The sequence below is a fragment of the Struthio camelus genome, chromosome 1, assembly GCF_040807025.1.
Source record: "Struthio camelus isolate bStrCam1 chromosome 1, bStrCam1.hap1, whole genome shotgun sequence".
Taxonomy (NCBI): Eukaryota; Metazoa; Chordata; class Aves; order Struthioniformes; family Struthionidae; genus Struthio; species Struthio camelus.
In genome coordinates this window covers 190,357,108-190,363,107 of record NC_090942.1, presented here as the reverse complement: position 1 = coordinate 190,363,107, position 6,000 = coordinate 190,357,108, and positions in this window count along the sequence as shown.

Here is a 6,000-nt window from a genome sequence, read left to right as displayed (position 1 = left end):
AGATGTGCCTAATGAGCTCCGATTGCAAATGATGTACCTTATTAGATACAATAATACAGATCCTCAATGCTGAAATTCAAAATAATTTATTCGCAAAAAAACCCTCCCTCCACAGCCTGCCCTTGGATATTGTATTAGCTGATCAGTTCCCGTCTCCAGAATAGGAAAGAGACTTTTAACAGTGGTCTGTACAGTGAGGCACATGACCCATCATGTAGGGAAGTTTGCTGGATCTTTGTGTGGGATTCTTCTTGGCTAACCTCAGCCATGCCAAAGTTAAAAATCTGATGCAAGCTAGGCAGATAGATTTCCTATGCAAAAGGCACCTTGGGAAGGTGATCCATCCTGTCCTCAAGTAAATGTTTTAGTGAAATGAATTGCTCTTGGAAAGCAGAATTGCCCTCCAGAGATATCTCTTGCTAGAGATGCTCCCTTTAGCTGTGGTGGAATTCATCTTGTCTCATATTTAGCCATCTAAACATTACCAAACGTAACCTAATCATCGAGGTTCCTTGAACTGAGAAGGACATCCAGAGTGCATGCTACATTGATAACTGTTACAGGTAGGATGAATTACCCTGTGACCATGACTCGTTCTTTTTCCATGGACTGTAGAGGGAAGCAACGCAATTAGTTTCATCTGGACTTTTTGAAATCAGACCCAACTCTTTAGTTAAGATAGAGCACAGATACACCTCACTGAACTTCAACCATGCCAAAGCTGGTTGTCTAGTTTAAAGGAGGTGATATTTTCATTCAACCTGTCTTAGCTATTTATTTTAGGCAATAAAATCACCTGGAAGTGCTTGTCTCTTTCCACTGTCTATAGCAGAAGCCTAGTTATGCAGCTTAGACTGGAAGCTTTAGAGTTAGATAATGGAAGTCTGATGAGAGTGTTAATGTGTTCAGGGCCTAGAAATATGCGTTGATGTTGCAAGTTCGATGAGCTGGAATGGAAGACATAGAGCTTTCCCCTGGTCAATGGAGAAGCCCACGGAAAGACTGCTTTAGCCGGGGATCTGGAGAAGGTAAAACAAACCGATTGTATTGATACAACAAGATTCTTCTCTTGGTCTGCTCATGGTGCTGCTCGTATTTGTTCAATGCTTAGTCTGACTGTGGAGGATGGAGACTGGTCTCTTTCTTTTAAGCTTATTGTATTGCACTTGTTCCTTGAGCATGCACAGAGAATTCTTCATATGTAGAGCAAGTGAAAAATACACGTGGGAGAGGAATCCACGGAGCACGTGGCACATGGGGAAGTTACTGCAAGCTACACCATCAAACATTTGCAACTTTTACTGTTGTTGCTTGTTCCCTGTACAGAATGCTGAGAGCACATCTGAGCTCATGTTCATTGGATTTATGTTAGGTGTCAGATGTGACTCTTTCCCTCTAAATATTACCTTACTCTCGTGCCATCCTAGAGTATTGAAGTGACAGAGAAGAACATGTGTAAAGGTACCGTATTAATAATAATACCATAGTCTGGTTCTGGGTGACTATAGTATTTACTGTGTTGAATAATACATTTCTGACCACTTACTATCAAAAATATAACACCAGACAGTCTTTCTTGCATTTATCCGGAATCGAGGTGATGACATTCAGAAAAGCCAAGTCAAAATACTTGCTTTTTAATTTAGAATCATATATTCTGTTGAGATACTGTGCTGAGGGTTCTGCCAACATTTCCCATTGTGATCTCCTATATTTAGAAACGTACAGCTCCAACAATGAAAGAATGGAACTTGGCCCTCTAGAGCGTGACCTTTTTCCATCTGAGATAATTGAACAAATCCATGTGGACAATAAAGTATCTTCTTTTTAGAAACTGATAGTTTAAGAGGACATTTTAGATCCTTTCCATTCAGAAGTATTTTATTTGTTTTACTACACTGTAAATGACTGATCTGTAATGGAGTGTGGTAGTTTAATTATCTTTCATTTTAATTAAAAGCATAAAACGTCCTTAAAAACAGAGAAAAGTTAGCAACCTTACTCAAAAGTGAAAGGCAGACAGAATCTCTGATACAGTTCCTCCTCCAGAGCAGTATAGTCATTGTCATTTACTGTCCGAGAGCATGTAAAATATGTCAGGGACATTACAGAAGACAAAGACACAATTTGTTACCTCAAAAAGAGTGAGATCCATAGCCTGTAACCTATAGGGAAGAAGGAAAAGTAAAAGTTGCGCTTTTATGTAACATAAAAGTTGTTATGCGGATGCCACTCTTGAAACCGGAATAGTTTAATGGAACTGTTCCCAGACTTTTTCACTGCTTCCAGCATGCTCCAGAACTCCCAGTTGCAATTACAGTCCTTTATTCCTGCTGTCAGTTGTGAAACCTACTTTTGCAATAAAACTTCTGTCACACTGCCAACTCTTACTGAGTTCTGATCCCTTGTTTAGGAAACACTGGTCTCATGTTAGTTTTTACCCAGCATATTTTTCCCAGGTATGGTAGACTATTCTGCAGTACTTTTTTTATAAGGACTACCAGGCTTTTTATGAGAGTGGGAAAAATGCTTTAGAGATGATGGCACTCACGTAACTTCTTTTCCACTTGACACTGTAAGAGAGAAGACTCACTTGCACACAACTTTTGCTCTGTGAAGAATTTGCTAAGTCCAAGTTGCCTCACAAAGTTCTGCAGCAAATTTGGTTAGTTGCAGTTGAGGAAGAATGATTGTCTGCACTAAAATGATCGTTGTTTTCACTTTGCTTTGTTAGTGCTCAGATATCTGTAGTTCTCTGACATGGAAAATCACTGCTAAGAGAAAAGTGTGAAGTATTTGCCAGTTGATGGCCCAACACCAGAACACATCAATTAGCAATATCCCCATCTGCTGCCTAGACTCCTGCTTGCTTCCTGCCTGTTCCCAGAGCCAAGAATGGAACTGGAAGCCTTCTGTTTCATGGATAACATCTATGGCCAATTTCACCAGTGCTGCACGTTGTCCAAAGAACGTCTTACAGTAAGTGGAGAGTGGAAATATTGTCAGCACTTTTCCTATGGAGGCTAGCTTCTTATTTTAAGAGTTACACTGGTCAAAAGATCACTGCAGACTAGTTGAGATCCATTCAAGATGAGAGGTTGGAGCTGGTGCCAAAAAGAGAGCTCTAACTCTTTCACACTAGTAGTACTGTGACAGTAACTGCCCTGCTTGGTAGAAGGAACCAGTGTGCTGGCTGTCCTCTTCATTAGGTTAAAATCTCACACGAATCTGAGCCTGATGAAAAATGTAAAGGGAGACCGATGAAAGAGTGGTAGAAAACTGACTCTGTATCTGCCAAGATACCAAATCTGTAGAACTTCAGTTCTACAATATCAGGCCATTAACTGCTGGGTAAACTACATGAAGTGAGAGGAAAATGTTTGCACATATATTAATTTCCTGCTGACAAGAAAACAGTCTGTTAGGTAGGTTCTGCATGCTAGTTACCAAATGCTCACCATTTTTATTGGTGTAACATTCTTTGTGGCCCTCACTTACACCCTTTAAAAAGTACCATTGCATATGTGACAATAGGGTTTTCAACCCATGTTCCATAAGTTCCTGGAGGTCTATGGATTGCTTCTACGGAATCCATTAAAGGTTGCTGAGAAATGGAAATCTGTTGTCAGTTAGCCTAATTCTCTATGCGGGGGTGGAGGACAGTAAGTGCGCTCCTCCACTGGAAAATTTTTAGCGTTCCTCCAGTTTGAAAAGGTTGAAAAACACTGCACTAGAGATAAAGATTGTATATCTAAATGAAAAATCTCCTGGGAGGCTGGGGAATATGGGTTCCATCCATAGGATCTATTCTGAATTAATCTATGTGAAAAGTGCGTGGCAGAATAAAGATGGAATTTGTTCTCCCTTCAAAGCAGTAGTGATTTTATTTTCCAGAAACCTATCATCTTAAGGGCTGCGCGAAGGGCTTTCCACAGCAACTCCAGGACTCCCAGTCTCTTCCAGCAACTCCAAATGGAGTTGTTTTGCCAAAAATTCCTCAGTATGTGATTGTTGTTGGAACTCATACCCCTGAGGACTTCGTTAAAATGTTAAGTTAGCGTTTGTGGGTGCGGATGGAGCTATGAGAGGAGCTGACCCCCTCTTTGCACGTCCCCCCTCTTTGCACTTCTGACTCAAACATGGAGAAATCTACACCAAGAAATCTGCATCTTTATCAGGGAACACTTTCTATAATCTCTTGTACTTCTAAACTCTAAAAGCAATACGTAAGGCATATCTAAGCATGATCTTCATTGATAGGAGGTGAAGCTGGAGTCCAAGAGGCTATAACTTGCTCTGATACAGGTTGCATTGTAACAATAAAATCTTGGATATCCTGCAGTCCTGCTCATCTGTTTTTTACGAGGTAAAGACTAGCATGACAAACAAATATTTTATGAAAAACCAAACTGAAGGTGCATACATACCTTCCTATGGATTTGTGTATGTCGGAGAAGAGCTCCCCCTTGTGCTTTTTTCTCCAAAGGAACACTGACAACCACCATGCTTTTTATGAAGCGCATATCAAAACTGTGTATTTTTGAGACTGTTTCCCCTTTGCCAGATGCTGTGATTGCACTAGTCTCTTCTTCTTAGGAAATCAGACAAAAATAGCTCTACAGCTGACTTTTGCTTGTTCAAGTAAATTATCCAGATATAGTGAAAAGAGCAAAAAATAAGAATATTTTATACCCATTCCCTTACTCAGTGACACTAGTTCGCCCTGTAAGAGGCGCCAGCATTGCTTAGTGTAAGTGAAGTTAGAACAAGGCCCTGTTCATGTATCTTTCTGAGGCTTAAGACAGAGGCAATTCTTGCTCCTGGTATAAATCAGGAAAAGCATTGAGCTCTGAGAACAGAAATTGACCCATAGCTTCTATGTCTATCTGTATATTTCTTCTGTCAGGGCTGTTTGCTTTTTATTTTTTGCTTAATTGAAGAATTTAGAGTGGGTGGAAGGGAAAAAGCAGCATGATCAGATATTCTTTTTCTAGGAGAAGATTAATTGGGAGGGTTTGGACAAGCTCTCAACTGTCCCTCTAAGCAGTCTCATCACTGATGTGTCTGTCCTATGGGACGCCTGCATCTGGTTCAGTTTAGCTGCGTCTGTCTTCAGTACCGACCCTTCATCCAGTTTCACATGTCTGCTGGAATGCTGCCTTTTCTCCTTTGCTTGCATCTTGTCGTTTCTTGAACTACAGTTATTTCATTTTGGACTTGTTTACTTCATGAAAACCCCTGTAAATCATTCCAATATCCGTTGTGCAGGAAGTGCACTATCTACACTCATGCTGGCTTGATTTCTTTGGTTTTAAGGCTACTTGCAGTAGCTGTACTGTACAATCAAACCCTGACACTGAGCAAAAGCAAAAGAGAGCCAGTAGATGGCACCATTTATTATAGGATTCATAACCAAAGCCTGGAGGGTTTTTCCCCTTAAACCTGGTTGTCAGTGAAACATAAATCAAATCTCCATTTTAAGAGATGTTACTTACAAGCTTAGTAGAGACCTCACTTTATATCCTTTCCCAAGGCTTCCTGGGAAGGGTTCAGTGGCAATGCCTTAAATGGAAAAACATTTTAGAAACAATAAAGGAACTAGAGGTCGATAGGATACCACCCAGGGGAGCTTTCTTCTGTTTTGCTCTTAAAAATACCCCATAGCTTCTTTATTTTTTTCATTCTATTAAATAACAGATTTGCTTTGAGGCATATCTCCAAACCAAATAACTTTGGAGAAGATTCAGGCAGCGGTCAGTTACTAGCATGGTTGTAGCTCTTCCGTAATAGTGAATAGTACTATTTTCTTACAACATAGAGCAGCTGTTATCTAGAGCTCTCGGAGTGCTTCTGAACACTAATGAAGTAAGCCTCACAACACCTCTTTTAGATAGGGAATATTAATTCCTCGTAAGTCCTATCGACCTCAGTAGGTGCTTGCATGGTTTTACTTGCCTGAGAAAGAGATACTCATGTGAGTAACGACTGCAGAACCAGGAG